Source organism: Octodon degus, unplaced genomic scaffold (genome assembly GCF_000260255.1).
Source record: "Octodon degus isolate 3935 unplaced genomic scaffold, OctDeg1.0 scaffold00003, whole genome shotgun sequence".
Classification (NCBI taxonomy): Eukaryota; Metazoa; Chordata; class Mammalia; order Rodentia; family Octodontidae; genus Octodon; species Octodon degus.
This window is the reverse complement of record NW_004524579.1, coordinates 14,364,921-14,383,048: the sequence shown is the minus strand read 5'-3', so window position 1 is coordinate 14,383,048 and position 18,128 is coordinate 14,364,921.

Genomic DNA, 18,128 nt, shown 5'->3' with positions numbered 1-18,128 from the left:
GGAGGAAGGGAGGAAGGGAGGAAGGGAGGAAGGGAGGAAGGGAGGAAGGGAGGAAGGAAGGAAGGAAGGAAGGAGAAAGAAGGAAGGAAGGAAGGAAGGAAGGAAGGAAGGAAGGAAGGAAGGAAGGAGGGAGGGAAGGAGAGAGAGAGAAAGAAAAAAAGAAAGATCCTAAAAAATATAAGAGAAAAGAATGTAAGTGCTTCAAGAACAGAGACAATGTTTTCTGCATGTTCTATTGTGCCTAGTACACTGTAAATGCTCAATGAATATTGATGATGGGGGAAAAAGAATTCAATGAAAAAGATTTAACATATTTTAAAGAATCAATAACATGCAAGTTATATCCACCATCCCAGGGGACATGAAGAGGCAAATACTACACTAACTTTTGAAAATAATATAAGCATAGGGATTCAGGATTTGTGCAAATGCACCTGCTGGGGCAGGTAGAATGTGAGAGTTAGCTTCATGTCCTGCACTAGTAGGATGGACATAAGCTCCGTGAAAGTGACACTTGTAATACACTACTACAATAAGTTGTATAGTTACAATCTGAAATTGTGTGTGCTACTTTTATGTCAAATGATATCTCAGACTTGACACTTCTATAGGTTGACTGAGAGCTTTGATGTTGTTGTTTTACAACTTTCATTTTGTAGATAGAAATTCTAGAAACACTTAAGCAACTTATCTAAGCCACAAGCATTTATACCAATACATTTTTCATGACTGCAACAAAATACTTGAGGCAAACAAACTTTAATAAGAAAATACCTTTCTTAAGTTTTTAATTTTGGAGGCTGAAAGTTCAAACTGCAAAAGATAGACTCTTATGTGGTCCCCATGACAAATGGTGAAGTGAATGAGAAGCAAAAAATTATATCTTGAGTCATCAATCCAGAGAAAGACTCAGATTGTATAATCAGTTCAGAAAACCCATAACAGTGACCAAAGGATCTGTCATAGGGTCTCATCTCTTAAAATTCCCATTACCTCTTACACTCTTGCACTAAGAATCAAGTTCTCAACACATGGACTCTTGGGAAGCACATTTAAACAATAACCAAAGAAGCAGAGCACAAGGTCTACAGTGACAGAGCTGAGATTATCTAATCTCACTGCCAACATTAATTTATCTTTGAGAGACCAGAGTATTCAGTGGGAAAAATTCACTTGTCTGACAACTGACCGCCATGTATTGCATAACCTGAAATTTTTTTGAGACAGGTTGATACTTCCATCCCTTATATGTATGCTCAATAGTTCAGAAAGACAGTAACAGAGAATCACAAACAAATATTTTGTTGGCATAGATTCTATCTTTTCTTTCTGTCAGATTTTTTAGGCTCTCTTTATTTTATTCTGGAATAATAGTAACATCCTGTGTCATTACCAGTTAGTTGCATGGCACATGTCAACTTAGCAACATCCTTGGAAAAACAGATGTATATGAAGATTATTACGCAATCTTCAAGGACTATATGAATTGAAGCCACTTATTTGCAGAGTGTTTACAGTGTGTTCTGTTATTCTTGGGGACAGCGCATCTGGGATCCCAAAGCCCTGAACTGAGTGGCCACTAAAGTATTTTTCCTAACTCTGACTAGTTGATCTCAATGATGCATCATCAAGGTTCCTTCAGACCTACCTGTTATGGAGCCAATAGCTTTTAACTTTAGTGAATCTTACTGAGGTTTCCTTCTCCAGGGAGGGAGAGCTCTGGTCTGATTAAAGTACCTGTACCACCCACCATAACATCTCTATCTTCTTTTAGTACTGCTTTATAATTTGACAGGAAGTTGCTGAGGAAAACATACAAACTTCTAATCTTTATTTTTTAAAAATAGTTTTATTGAGAAACAGTAATGAGACAGTTTCAAAACAGATTAGTAGGAGAGTTTCAATAATTAATACATTGCATATTGTTATCCTTTTAGTGGTTATTCATAGTAAAGATGCTGAAATAATATCCTGTCCAAATACTATTAGTACAAATCTTTCTTCTCATTAAATTAAGAGATTGTAGCTGTATATCTATACAAACTGTTTTGTACATACAGATACAAAATGGTCATTCATTTGTATCCCTTTCTTTTGTTTAGTTTTGTCAGAGAACGGTATTCCACTGTCCTTTAAATATTGTATTGCGTGAATTCAGCAAAATATTCCAATATAGTCCAGTAGTTCATAATAGTAGTGGGTCATCCACAGGACTGGGAAGTTGTTAGAAGTTGTTGACCTGAGCCTTTTACAGCCCAGCATAACAACATGGCTTCACCCCTTATATCTCTCTTTTTTTTTTAACCATTCTGCTGGATGGTTAAGACCAAGATAAAGCAATATCTATTTAACAAGAAATGTAACTTTTGTATCTGATAAGGTCAGATAAATCCCTCAGGATTTATCCCAAAACTCTATATCACAGTTTGTAGACCCTTTGTGAGTGTCAGCCATGTGGATGAGGCACGGCCATTGCTTGACCATTTTGCTCTCTGTGAAAGCCTGAGAAAATGTTTTCTCTCCATGTGACTCTCGTTAGGCACACTCTACATCATTGATCACATTGCTCTGTGGCCACATAATCTCCTTGATCAGAAAATTTGGGACACAACGGAGTTACATGATGTTACGATACAGGTTCTCCTATGTCCTGAGTCTTCACTAACCTTGAAAGGCTAGGGCCAAAATCTTGGCTGTCCTTGTAGCCCTTCTTTTTCTCTAATTTTTGCTCTGCAAACTTAGGTTGTTAACCCTCCAGAACAGAAGCTTATTATTACCCTACAACATACGCAGTTGAGTTTAACTTAACTGTCTGAATATCAAACATCTTAGGCATATCATGGAACAGGTATTTTCCATCAAGTATTGATATGTTAAACTTTAAGTCCCTACAGAATATGAAGAAAAAAATAAAAAAAATTTAAATTTAAAATATATGAATAAACAATTTCATATTTTTACACAGAAGTATAGAAATCTAACCATATACAACACTTTAGCAGAACATTCCTGTGACTTTTTTCTTGTCTCTTTTTTTCATTTATTACCGTTTTCTTAACAAACATTTACTTGAGATAGTATAGCAGTAATTGGTATAACATGACAAGCAGTACAAATTTAGAAGACCAGAATGACAGCCACTCCTAGCATGACAATACTATTACACATTGCTGTCTTCAGAGCAGTTGCTTAGTTCACAAGTATCAGCATATATAGTTAGTCAGGGAGAGAATGCTACCAATTAACTGCTAGTTTCAAAAACCTGTTGCTGTTTCTCAGGATCATTGCCTTACCCATCTTGTGCATTTAAATATATGGCTTTGCCCCTGTCATGTTTCCTAGCTTTTCTCCTTGCCCTCTCTTTGTTGTCTAATCCTCAAGTTCTCACTTTCCTTTTAATTGTGCTATAACTTTCTATTTGTATTTCTTCTTTTGAGTTCTTATATTAGGAAGACTATACAATATTTGCATATGTGGATCTGGCTTATTTCATTTATGCGTAGATCCTCAAGTGGCATCCACTTAAATATAAAGGCTTCAAGTTTGTCATTCTTTATAGCTGAGTAATACTCCATTGTATAAAAGTACCACATCCTTATCATCCATTCTTCAGATGACAAGCATCTTGGTTGCTTCCATGATTTGGCCATCATAAATTGTGCTATTATAAACATAGGCACAGATATATCACTATGATATGATGTTTTCAGTCCCTCTGGGAAAATTCCCAGTAGAGGGATATCTGCTTTGAATGGGATGTACAGTCCACACTGATTTCTCTAATGGTTGCACCAGTTTTCATTCCCACCAGGAGTGGAGAAGGGTTCCTTTTCCTCCATAGCCTCTCCAACATTTGTTGTTAGTTGATTTGACAAACTTCTAATCTACGTCAACAGCATGGGTATCACTGAGCTCCTTTTGTGATATCACTTGCAAGAATTTTAGAGTGAATATTATATGCTAAGGAATCAGACAGATCTAGTTCAATTCTAAGAAATTTGTCTTACTGGCTACAGAAACCTGGACAAACTTACTAAACTTTACTTTCCTGCTTTAAATGAGGATAATAATAATCACATTAGTTGTATCATAAGACAAAAGAAATACCATGCACATGTTTAATAGAACAGTGGTCACCATACACTGTTTGATAAATGACAGTCTTTATTTTATAAATTTATGCTGAGTACTTAACTTAGAGCCAAATTCTTAATGTGTCACAGACAAAAAGCTGTCACATTTATCCTTCACCTTTCATAAGAGAACGGATTCTGAACTAAAACCCATGACATCAGACAATCCTGGAGGAAGCCATCAATACAGTCTCGATGCCTGGCTCAGACAGGACATCACATGCAAATCAATCTCAAGGACCTGTGAGATCCTCAGGCACAAGATGCCTCAGGCAGCCCTGACCTCCTTCTTCCCTACAGCCATTGTGCTATTTTACATCTCTTGAACAATCTATTTATATTTAGAACTCTTGATTATAGCCAGTTATTTATACTTTCTCTAAATATTTATTTTAATTTAAATAAAATAGAGTGATTTCCAGAAGGTTTCCAAACAGTCATTATTCTCAGATGCCTAGATTCTACTGTCAGTTATGTGTGCCTTGTGTTACTAATTATACCATCTTCTGAAGCCCACTTGAAATATAAAAATTTATTAGAAAGGATGGCAAACATCTTAACAACTTAAGATGGAGAAGCACTTTTTGTTTTTGGAACCGGGGATTGAACTCGGACCCTTGCACTTGCCAGGCAAATGCTTATTCTACTGAGCCACCTCCTCAGCCCAAGAAGTACATTTGTATATAACCCATTTACTACCAAGTTGAAAGAATAATTACTACTACTACTGCCTTTCGAAAAATTTCTATTGACACATGTATTTCAAGTATTTACAATGCTTGTAAATTCACATATGTATCTGTTGAGTAATTTGGTCAAATATTTTCTCCCTTTTTAAGTCACTTTTTTGAGACTTCTTTGGCATTCTATGTTGATATTGCTCTAGTGTAAAATCCAATTATGGATTATTATTAGATGTTGAATGAATGTCAATTTCTCCCTTCAATAGCACTAAAGTCTGTGGTCTAATGTTCTATGTTGTTAAAAGTAAAACAAACACTGTAGGTTTGTCTTACTTCTCACTCTTCTTTCTTAGATTCATCTTATCTATTCTTAAAGAATGAACCCTAAAAGTTTATCATCACCAATTCCTGCCAAGAAAGAATTTGAAATTTCATTTGCACCTATTGCTGCCTACTTGGAATATCAGCTACTTTTGTTGTTCTCTCCTCTTTTCAAATGACTTAGCTTAGAGCTGCCACATGCTTGAGCTTTCCTCGGTAGTTAGGCTGAGCTTTGCACTTGTAGTTTATCTTCCTTGTGCCACACCTTTAAAGATCTGTAACCAGCTTAGACTCTGGGACTTATGTTAGAGTTTTTAGAGGACTCAGTGAAAAAAGTTCAGAACATTTATAGCATGTTCCCTGTCACCTGGTCCATATGTTAACTGAGGTGATTTTCTGGCTCCAGATCTAACTCTTCTGCTCCAGTGATCTTCTATGGCCAGCCACTGCCTACTTTAGATACTGAGATCTTCATCCTGAGCCCTACATGTCTCAAGCTGTACCTATCATGAGCTAGTAGCTTGAGAACATGTTCTAATATTTGAAGCATAAAGGATATTATTTACCTATGCATTTAATTTAGAATAATCAATTAATTATAATTTAACTAATGAATTTAACTCCATTTAATTGATTATAATTTCTCATACATTAATTATTTTCCCATATATTAGCTTTTTGGTAACTAATGCTCAGGATTTCTAACAGTTCTATTTTTGAAAGTAGTTTCCTAGGGCTCCCACAATAAATTCTTACAAGAAGCTTAAATAAACATATATTTGTTCTCTCACTATTCTGGAAGCCAGAAGTCTATGATCAGCATGTTTACAGGACCAATCCCCTGTGGAGGTTCTGGGAAAATATCCTTCCTTTTCTCTCTGGCTTTTGTGACTCTCTGAAGTCTTTGCCTTCCTTGGCTATATTCCTGCAGTCATTTCTCTGATCAAATTTATCCCCTGTTTCATGTGTCTCTACATATTCTCTTCCAATATTATCAAGACACTTGATACTGCTTTTAAGGTTCATCCAGATAACAGAAAATAATTTGTGTGTCAATATCGTCAAATTACTTAACTTAATCTGCAAAAAAATCCCTTTCTGAAAATAGTTTTGTAGCTAGAGGTAGGGCTGAGAGGCAGATCGTTGCCATCTGTGTATGAAATTCTGGGTGTAGTTGCTAGGAACACACACATGGATACACTTATTCAGAGTTCTAGGAACAGCAAGAGGTCATATCATTCCAGTAGCCACCAATCCATTGTACTAGGGGAAGAAAAAAACATTTATATCCTTTCTATTTGCATATTTGTACATCACCTGAAAACATAGGCCAGATGTAGTACAGCAGCCAGAAAACATTTTTTCTTCATTCCTTGGGTTGGACACAAAATCTGGCCATCTAAGTATCAGATAAACCACTAACTCTCAGATTCACTAATTAGTAGTTAATTGTCTTTTCTGATGAACTTATTTCTCCAAGAATGCCTCACACAAGTGCTTTATTTTCCTGTCTAAGACAATCCACTCTTATTTGTCTACCCTGTGATCACCTGAAATCATTGCTTTTCATATTCTTTAACCTATTGTTAGTATTTATGTTCAGTTATCCTGTTCCCCACCCACTGTCACCATAACTCCAAGCTGGGTATATGAAATTCTTTTAATAATCTTTCTCTGTAGGCCCTATCTTCTAATCCTTTTATCATTTTTGGATTCACTCCAATTTATCAATGTCTCCTTCTAAAACAAGTAGCCAAAATGCTACAAATAGCGTTGTGCACCTTGTTTTTAAGCAGAGAGATAAAGGATATTCACAAAGAAGTCAGGGGATTTTCAGAAACACATTCTGAAATTAAATCCCATGTATTAAGCAAACCTTTCCAGGGCTTTATGCACTTCTTCTCTGCTTCAGAAACTGCATTAATTTTATCCAACCATCAGGGGAAATGAAGAAATTAGAGTTTTTGGTGCATTAGTTATGTCTAAAAATAATAGCAGCTGCCATTTACCCCATACTCACCCTGTGCTAGCACATGAGTTTTGCGTGCTCTTTTTACTCATTTTGTTCTATGTTCTCCCAGATGTACAGATGAGAAAACATGTGCTGGAGGAAAATAAGAACCTTGCTGAAGTCTATAAACATGTTAGGATACCATGGCCAATATGTAACTTGAGGTTTGGCTGCAGCAAGTGAGGGCTGGGACACTACACCTCAGAAAAATTAGGTTGAATGTTAAACACCTAGTAGAAAATTAAGAATATTACTGGGTTTAGAGGATAGTTCAATAAATACTTGGCTCACTGGCTGGATTCAGCTATTTTATTTTCACCAAAATGATTTGCTTGTCTAGACTTGGCCTTTGAATCAAGAGTAACCTTTCTAAAGGGTCATTACCTTAAAAGGTCATTTAATCTATACCCATGCCCTGGGGGTGCCATTCAATAAGGTAATTCCTCAGTGTCAATAAAAACTTCTTTCTGCAACTTTTACTCTGTTTCTGTGTTTTCCACAAGTGCGCTGCTACTGTATGTATAATGAGTTTCAATTAAGCCAATACAGATAACTCACTTAACTGTCCTCCCCTATCCTGACTTAGGTTCTATGAGTTTTATAAGAGAAAATAATGATAAATAATTTCTGTAAAGAGTTTCAGTCATATAGAAGGTAAATCTAAGACTGTAAAACATAGGAGGAATTATTCAAGATACTCTATGTTCTATAAATAAAAGTTTGGCATAGGCAGAAATTTTGTAAACTTAATAAGAAATTTCTGGAAGGTTCAAAAATTGTTTTTCATAAATCTATCCCAGAAATACTGGATCAAGTTTTCAAAAGTTGCTTTCTGGAACCTGTTAGTTAAAAAATAACCACCACAGATTTGTGAGAATTATCACTATAATTCAGATTTGTGATCAAAGACAAAAATATATTGAAAACAGGGGAAACTAATGTTGGCAATAATAGTAATAACTTATTGTTGTATATTATTTTCTCATTTTCAAAGTAAACTTCAATATTTAATGTGATGCTGAACTTTCTCAAAGTGTTATTCTAAGAACTAATTGCCATAGTCAAGTAGACTATGGTAAAACTATAACTCAAAATCACCATTCTGTTTCTACTCTACCACTCTAAGTAACCTTGTGATGAGGTAGCAATGGCTAGAAGGGAAACCAGGTCTCTAAAATATTAGTCTAGTCCAATGATGGGGAACCTCTCAGAGCTTTCAATTATAACAAAGATCCCCACTGGCATGAATGCAGTAGGTTCATCACGAGCTGTGTAGTCCTCCTGGAAGAGAGATAGAAAAGCTAATAAGCAAAGAATTCTACTTTGGAGGAGGAAGTCCCAGACTAGTCATCAGCTCTACTTCATACTTACTGCTTGCTATGTTTAACAAATACCTCATCGTCCCGGGATTCACAGTGACAAGAACGTGGGATACAGCATCACATCACCCAAGGTTCACATCAGGTCTAACGAGGGGCCATAACAAGTGCTTGACCTTTCTCTATTTTAGTGTATGGGTGAGGTGGGTTATTATGAAAAAAATGGATGAGTATATCCTAAAGAGTAGAACAATTTCTGAAAATTTCTGAATCCTCTTTTAAGTGAGAACTTGAGGAATAAATCCAGGATTTGCAAAATAAGCATTAATGTTGTTAACATTAACCCTTAAAATAGAATTTTAGATCATAAAAATTTCATCATTGTTTGTAAATCAGGAAAACTTCTGACAGCAAACATTACTTCTCTACTTTTAGGAAAAAAAAATGGTTTAATGATACTTCACTTTTAGTATACACACAGTGTGCCAGACTCCATGTTAAATATCCAGCGTGCATTATCTCTTTTAATCCTCAATTCAGCCTTGTGACCTATGGACGTCTTTCCATCCTCATTTGACAGATAAGGAAACTGAAGCTTAAGGAAGCTAAGTAAATTGTCCAAAGTCAGGGAGAGCGTAAGCAGGGCAGCTAGAATTAGTTCTTGCGCTGCTTGTTGTCAGAACCTCTGCTCTACACTAGTACAGTTTTGATGCTGCTGTATGTGCAGCAACAGCAGAATTTCAAATAGATAAAGTTTAGCCTTCACACTTTCTACTTCCTTCTCTAATTCCCCTCATCTCCTGCGCCTTTGCTTTCCTCCTGCATGCCTCCCTCCATCCCCAGCCACCAGCAGTCTTTCAGACTGTCTTGTCACCACAGAGCATAACCTCTGTCTTATCAACACCCTTCTCAAGAAAGCCCTCTCTACAGTGGATCCATAAACTAAACACTACACCCTGCATCACGATGAAATTTTCATTTTTTCTACCTTCAGCCCGACAGAAATGAGAGAAATCTGACTATGTAATTTACAATCAGGAATGTTTTACAGTAAGAAAAATAATCTGTATTTCTGGGGGAATTTTGTTGCTACAAAGTGTTGGTTAATTGAACTATGTCTTTACTTAGTGAAATATTAGATTTTGAATAGGTGAAATAGAGAATTTAGGAAAACATTTTTTAAATTAATTTTATTGAGAAACAGCTGTCAATGAGACAGTTTCAAAACCAATTAATAGGACAACTGGACATTGAAGATTCTGCAAGGTATTAGGGCACTGTGTAGTCCTACAGGTACAGATTTAAAATGGAAGCCACAGTCCTACCCCAAGGTTTCACACATTTGAAAGTGTCAAAGTGAATGTGCCCAAGGAAGACTGGTGTTTGGGAGGACAAAGGCACTCCTTTATCATTTTATTACAGAAGCTACAATGTGATGGCAGGAGGGATATTGCATGTCCTTTTTCTATAGTAGCCTGCCCAGCACCCTCCTCTTTTTTATTAAATCTGAGAAAGAAGCATTGTCCTTTGGTTGACAGTAAACTGCCTGTGCATCACTGGCTCCATCTATTCCTAAAGCCAGTGTTAAGGTGTTCTATAGCATGATATTTACAGACTAAAGAAGGATGACATTTTCAGGATAAAGACAGCCAGCCCTGTGGTAGGATCAGCTGTCTGGAAACTCACTTCCGTTAGAAATGACTGTTTTTCCAGTTGTCCTATCACCTGCCTTTCTGCCGAAAAGGTTTTACTTTGAAGAGAAATCGAAAAATTCATTTTAAAATGCTCTGCACCATACACACACACACACACACACACACACACACACACACACACACATACACACACACACATATCACATGCTTGGAAGGGAGTCCAAAGGGAGAGAAAGACTGTTCCATGAAACACAACATCTGGGACCCTAGGAAGAAAGGCAGAATCCTGGCTTCCTTAGCTCCCTGCACACTGGCTGGCAGTCCTATAAAGCCGGCCATTGTGAGAAAGTCAGAGGATGTGAATGACCACAAGTAACTAACAGCTAGAAGTCAGTACAATAAAGAAAAAACCCAATAATCCAAGAAACATGTAGCAAATACAACATACACTATTACTGAATACAGATTGAGGCAGGAAATAATAATGCTAATTTTTTTTGTGCTGTACAATGTGCGTATATATATATATATATATATATGAGTACATATGTGCAATTACATTATATTTGAGAATATTTACTAAATATATGTATATAAATAAATATGCACACATGGAGACAAGCATCTGTATTTAATTGATATTTTTATCATATAAACTATTCCAATTAATATCTGAGGATATGAGAATTACAGAGCCCTTTCCTAGAGAGTACTTTGCCATGGACATTTATTTAGTAAATAAGTTATAAGAAATTCCCAGACCTAGTTTTATCAAACTCTGTAATATATGATTTTAATCTCTGCAGTTATGACTTGTAACATCAGACTAATGCAACAGGAATTCAATGAATATAATTTTGGAGGCTCTTGTGATATGTAAATTTCAAAAGCTTAGACTGGACAAGTTCTTCCAGAAAGATGGGTAGGGTCAATCCTGCAAGCCAGGAGGAGATCTGGCACAAGGAAAATCAGAGAGTGTGGACAAGTGGGCCGAGTGCATGGCTGGGACAGTCAGAAGATCAACATAGGCTGAGGTTTTACCTTGAGACCTCCAGCGAATCAGGGAGCCAGAATCTATATCTATGTCTAGGTAAGACTAGGTAAGAGACATTAAGCAATATTTTCACCCAGTTAGAAATGATGGCATACATCTGCAATCCAAGCTACTCAGGAAGGCGAGAGGAAAGGATCTCCTGATTTAATGAGTTAGAGATAACCTGAGGCAACAGTCTCTCTCTCTCTCTCTCTCTCTCTCTCTCTCTCTCTCTCTCTCTCTCTCTCTCTTCTCTTTCCTTCCCTGCATAATCCCTTTCTCAATCTCTAAAATTCTAAAAATGTGAAGTGCTTTCATATCTTAGAGACAGTTATTGACATTTTTAAGGAAGATAAGTTGCAATGCTTTTTGTTTGTTTAAATAAATCTACCCTATGAACTAGAGGAAGGAAGACAACTATGGAAAAAATGTTGGCCACATATTGTACATTTCTAAAGGGGGGAGATTTATGATATTATTCTTTCTGCTTTGATATTTGTTTTTAAATTTCCATAGTAACTTAAATAAAAACATTAGTAATTTAATTAATACTTTACATGATAAATTTAAAGTAAAGAAGAAAATATTAAAGCTGTCTCTCAAGTTTAGTTACAGTAAGATAAACATCAGTTTGTAAAAGAGATGAACATGATAGGATCAGTTCATAAGCTACACTCTGTCAAGCTATTAACATAGAGTCATTGGTTAATACTTCTCACACATTGTTCTGTTCTGCAAATTGTTTCACATGCATCATCTCATGTAATTTCCAGGAAAGTCCATAGAGTAGCTTGACGTCGACCATGAGCTTTGGCCTAAATGTCATCAAGTGAGAAAATTCTGATCAATATTTTAAATCTCTTGTTCTGACTTTAGATTTTTTCATACCCATTAAAACTTTAGCATACACTAGTAAGCATGACAAAGGAATGGTAATTACCACTAATATTAAGAGGTACAAATACTCCAAAGTATTGTATAGCCATCATTCTTGACATAGAAGTCCCCCATCTCAATACTTGAGAAATGAAATGAATGATGATTTTCCATATATATATATATATATATATATATATATATATATATCCATTTATTAGAGCCATATACAGATTTAAATGTTCAGTTCCAAGTACCTGTTTTATATATACATATTATATATTTTGTGTTTATCAGAGATGAAGTATGATTTCCTTTTCATAATATCAAAAAATTTTGAATTTTAAAAAAAATGTCCATGCCTTTTCAGTTCAGGTTCCAGGTCTAAGACACAGACACAGCTAAAGATTCAAGCAAGGAATAAGCTCAAGAAAGCTGAGTAGGCCTAGAAAGTTTTTGAGAATTATAAATTTGGAAATCTTCCCTTTGCCTTACACATTTTCTGCCTCCTAACCACTCTTTCTCATTTCTCTTTTAGACTCTTATGTGTACCCACAGATAGCAAGAGGTTGTATAATGCACTGAAAAGTGCAGGATTTAAATTCATTAAAATTAATACTCTTGCAACTGTTTCCCTTGGAAAATATCTTGTAGCCTAAAGCTGTCTTGCCCACTTTATATGAAATTTTAGTTGGAAAAAAATTCTCTTAAATTGTATATGTGATCATCAGGAAAGTGATCGATGATGTAGAGTGTGCGGAAAGTGATCAATGATGTAGAGTGTGCCTAAGGAGAGTCACATGGAGAGAAAACATTCTCTCAGGCTTTCACAGAGAGCACATTGGTCAACCAATGGCCATGACTCATCCACATGGCTGAGTCAAAGGATCCGTGACAAAGGATCTACAATCTGAGGTACAGAATCTCAGGATAAATCCTGAGGGGATTTCACTGACCTTATCAGACCCAAAAGCTACAACTCTTGTTACATAGGTCCTGCTTTATCTTGGTCTTAACCATCCAGCAGAAAAGTATAAAATCAAAGTATAAGAAGTAAAGCCATGCTGTTATGTTGAGCTGTAGGGAACTCAGGTCAACAATTTCTGACATTGCCTGTCAAGTGGAAGACGCAATACTATTATGGAGTACTGGACTCTTTTAGAATATTTTGCTGAGTTAGCATGCCTATAATATTCAAATAATGGAACTAAATAAAAAAAGGGATACAGATGAATGTCCATTTTGTATCTGTGTATTCAAATGTTTAGGATAGATATATAACTACATTCTCTTAATTCAGTGAATAGAGGGATTTGTTCTAATAGTGTTGTAAATTGGATGTATGTCTGCATCTTGTACAATAAATAACCACTAGGAAGAATGTATGCTATGTGTTAATTATTGAAACTCTCCTACCAATTTTCTGTGAAACTGTCTTATTGCTATTGTTTCTCAATAAAATTATGGGAAAAAAAAAGAAAGGAAAGAAGGATTGAAGGGAGGGGAGAGGAAGGGGAAAAAGTGAGGAATCAAGACATATCACATGCAGGTACAAATTCCCTGTATTAATATGGTCATTATGTAAATGTAAATATACCAATAAACTTAATAAAAAATAAAAATTAAAAATTAAAAAAATTGTATATGTGATCATCAGAGAGTTTTGGATCTAAAATAATATTTTCAAAATTCCAAAAAACAAGGTTCAAATGATGCAACAGAAGCACACATTTGATATCTGGGACAGAGTAACCAGAAAGGGGCTCTTGCATTCATTCTGCATTGTAACCTGTTCTGCTGACAGGTTAGGAAGGCATCAGTGGGACGGGAAGTCCAAATTAAAACAGAGCTCAGCCATTAAGCTAACCTATTGGCAAACCTGCCAACCTCTTTTCATGCATTGCCAATCATTATTCTGGTGTTTTAGAGGTTTGGCCATTAGGCCATTAAATGCTTTGAGCTCTATTTTCCTACTCTATAAAAACAGTATGACACTGATGACTAGCGGGCTGTTATATTTATACCAGCATGAATAATGTAGTAAAAGTAATAACAATCGCATAATGGTTGTATTTTATATGGTAGTTACTTACCATGCTGTAATTAATGTATTCTATCTTCATTATTTAAGATGGGTCTCCTGCCTTGTTTCATGTAGACACAGTTTATGTGGGTACCAAGATGCTGACAGTACCATGTCTGCTATAGCTGAAGATAGAACAGCTGATGTATTTTTCATGATTTCTCTTCTCCATTCAGGAAGTTTCTGGAACTTTGTACTTTTTAACAGAGTTCGCCATAGTTTCTGCCACAGCTGGTTCTGACAGTCGACCACCAGTGTGTGATGTGGAGGCACATTCCCAGAACTCTCGTGGAGTGTGCACTGAAATCTCTATTTTATAAGGAAGTTAAACAGGCTTGAGTGTAACTTACCCCAAGACTTGGAGCAGAAAGTGGAAGAAGAGCTGCCAGTTTAGATTTCACTCTGAAGGCCAGTGGTGGCCCTTTTGCCACCACTGTTTCTCTTAGTTAAGTAGTAGGAGAGAGTAACTGGTTTGATACCTAAATCAGACTAAGAAACAGGGATCCTTATTACTTTGGTGTCTTGAATTCACTTACATCTTGCTGTAAAGAATTCAAAGACAGGAGATAACGTTTTTACAAAGACATAGACATATTGAGAAGGTTTCGTAGTACAATGTGAGCAGAACTGCACCTCAACATTCCCAAGAATTACCGTGGTGTTCTCTGCACCTCAACTTGGAGCTCGGCATCTAGAGGGCAAACTGCCAGGACTGCTAAGGGCCTCCCCTCTCTTTGAAAATGATGAGCTCCTGTGCAGATGCAATCCACCACACTGTATCCTGCCCTGCTTTCTGACACCCACTTGTTGTGTGGGTAATTGCATGAGTAAGCCGCCCTGCCAATATCATGTGCCTGCTGAGATTATGATGTAGGAAAAAAATAAGCTGTTTGCTTTATAACTTCCTTTCTCTTTCCAGTTTTGATTAAGCTCTGGCACTCAGTATCAATAAGGATGTAGTTTCCTTGGCAGCAGAACTGTGCAGCAGTTGTTAATGAGGCCACCACAGTGAGTTTTCTTTCTAGGGAGAAGTGTGGGAATGGGCAAATCTTGTCTGCTCAAGAGAAACTGTTGCCCCAATCTGGCTGCTTAGTTCTCTATCTGAGAGATCTGTAGAACAGTAATTCTGTACCAATAAGTCCTTCACTGCTGAGCATGTTGGAAGAGGATCACAGTTTGTGCAGAGAAGACTAGTTGAGCCAGGCCTTTGGGGCAGGACCAATGGAAGTGTGGACAGCATCAGTGAACAGTCTGATCCCACAGGAAACCACTCAACACTAGTATTCATTAGCTTTAAAGCATCTTCTCTCTGTATGCCTCTGCCTATGCAGCATAGGGAGCAGGGGGAATGGCCATGTGGGTAGTAGGCAGCAATAGAGACCAAGGGCTGCTCTTGGGATGTCTGTTCTTTCAGCTAAATGGCAAATGCTTATTTGTGTAGGGCACAGGATCTGTAAGCTATGCAGCCCATAAGGATACCACCACACACACACACACACACACACACACACACACACACACTGCAGCACTTGTCCTAGTAGATAAAGTCTAGTACTTTGGCCAGGTGTAGACATTGACCTAATGCAGAATCCAGCCATCCATGCTTCTGGTACAACCTTTTCCTCTACTACTCCTGGAAAAAGAATGCAGCTTCCACTACTATCTCTTAAAAGGACCTGTATGGGGTCTGCTTTTCTAAATTACTATCTTCCATTTCAAAACCAGTCCTGGAGTTTGATTGATAGGACCCATATTACATGGGTGTGTCCTGGCTGTAAAGGAAGCTGGTAAATTGAGTATCTACATTCTACTAAGAAGCAAGAGATAGGTTATGCTTTTTCTCAATGTAAAAATATGCTCCAAGCTGCATGGAGAACTGTTATCAATGCATATGATGACAGGAACTTGTATGAGGGAAGTTGCTAATAGAAAGTAGGATTAGAAAAAGCTAGATGACTAATACAGCCCAGGTAGGAAAATGACCGAAAAAAAGTTATATAAATGCATGAATGTTCACAGTTAGAAGATGAGGGAGACAGCTTGGAGTCACATATTGGAGATCAAGAAGGCTTCTAGACTGTGTTAGAGCAGTGCTGGGAAGCGCTGGCTTCTTCACGTCCTACTCTTACATATTGAATCCCCATAGCAGATCATCAATAATCCAAGAGAAAGGTGAAACTGAGATTCTTTGTTACCTTGCTTTGGTATTTCATGGTTTTGTTCTTGCTTTTATAGGGGCATTGTAGTCAATGTTTACAAGGGAAAGGTTTAAGAAAGGACATACCATTTATAGGATTATCTTATAGTATTCACCCAAAGAGTCAAATGTAGAACAGTGCAGAAAATCTGTCCACACACTAGTGATCCAAAGAAACCAGCTTTGGGCCAGCATCACATAGCAATGTCCTGCATACTTCTATTGGAAGACGTAGAACCCATGGCAATGTCCTCCCTGAGTCCACGTGGAAGCCTAGAGCCCAAGCAATGTCTCATGCAAGCTATGTCAAAGATCTGCCCTCTAAAATGCCCAAAGGTCAACAGTAGAACCTAGAAAGTCTGTGCTAGTGGGATGAATGATCTGTGCCAGCAGGTTGAAGGATCTATCTGTACTGCAGCCAGGAAGATAAGGACCAGAACTCCCTTGTAAAGAGCTATATCCATCCTCAGTGACAGTGAAGAGCCAAGCTCCTCTGATGATAAGAGCAGCCAAGTTCATATCAGGAAAGCCAGCTTGACAAGCTTCTCCAGGAGAATCAACAACACACTACCCAGTTCTGGTTTCCTGTTGTTGGCAACAATTCTTAGGTGGGCCATGTATAACCCAAACCAAGTGGATTCAGTTCAGTGTTACAGATTAACCATTAGTTAATCCACCACAAGAGTGGAAAGATTTAATATCCATCTATTCAACAAGCAGAACTGGGCATATGCAAAGTAAAGGAGAAATTTTTTGGTCACTTCAGGCTGCCTTTAGGGCAGGTCTGGTACAGCTTCTGGAGCTGGGAATTGAACCACGGTCCTATGCACCTGCCTGCATTTACCCAAGCAGCCCTTCAAACACCTGAGCTGTCTGGAAAAGCCCAGCATACTCAAAATGGCAGCAAATGTTCTAAGCACTAAGTTTACAGAGGTGAATTAGAGTCCATCTTTACATACAGCCTGGGTTCAGTCAGTCTATAGAGAGAGGATGAAGAATGACAGAAAGGTAGAAATTGGAAGGCTCCATGAATCAGCCATTGTTATTCTTTTGTCTGATCTTGGTACTGTAGATTTTATCTTAATTGCAATTAAACATGCAGTTGATTATTTACTTAAACTTTCTCTTCCATTGGAATATAATTGGATTAAGGGTGGAGGTACAGGTACTTGTTTATCACTCTGCATTCCTCTGTTGCAAAACAGATGCTCAATGAATATGTACAGGGCTGGAGACATAGCTCGGCAGTCTAAGTGCTTACCCGGCAAGAGCAAGAACCCAGGTTTGATCCCTGGTACCACTGCCGTGCCAGCCCTGGAACCCCAGAGGAACCATGCCAACCACTAAAACCTGATGTGGGGGTCCATGCTTGTAATTTCAGATCTGGGGAGGCTGAGACAGGAGAATCATTATAAGAGTGAGCTGCATAGTGATATCCTGCAACAAATAAAAGTTTTTTAATAGAAAAACTGTATTTATGTAGAAGCATTCAGAATGTCAACAAAATAGTTGCAACTTTTTTTGGCAATTACAGAGTGGTATTCAGTTAACAGAACAACTATTATGTTCTGGAAGCTGCATCAGAGACAACTGAAGATGAAAAACTACAATCCCCATACATAACTAATTTGTGCTGCTTTAACTTTCCATGCCAATTTACAACCCCCATACTGTATCAGGCAAGGTTAGTGGCTATTGAAATTATCACCACGACAGGGCTGGCTAAAGACACGTTTGGTAGTGTGTTAACTATACAAAAAAAGACACTGTAGATTTTAAAAACAAATCTTACACAGTCTTACATTTCAATTTGTTTT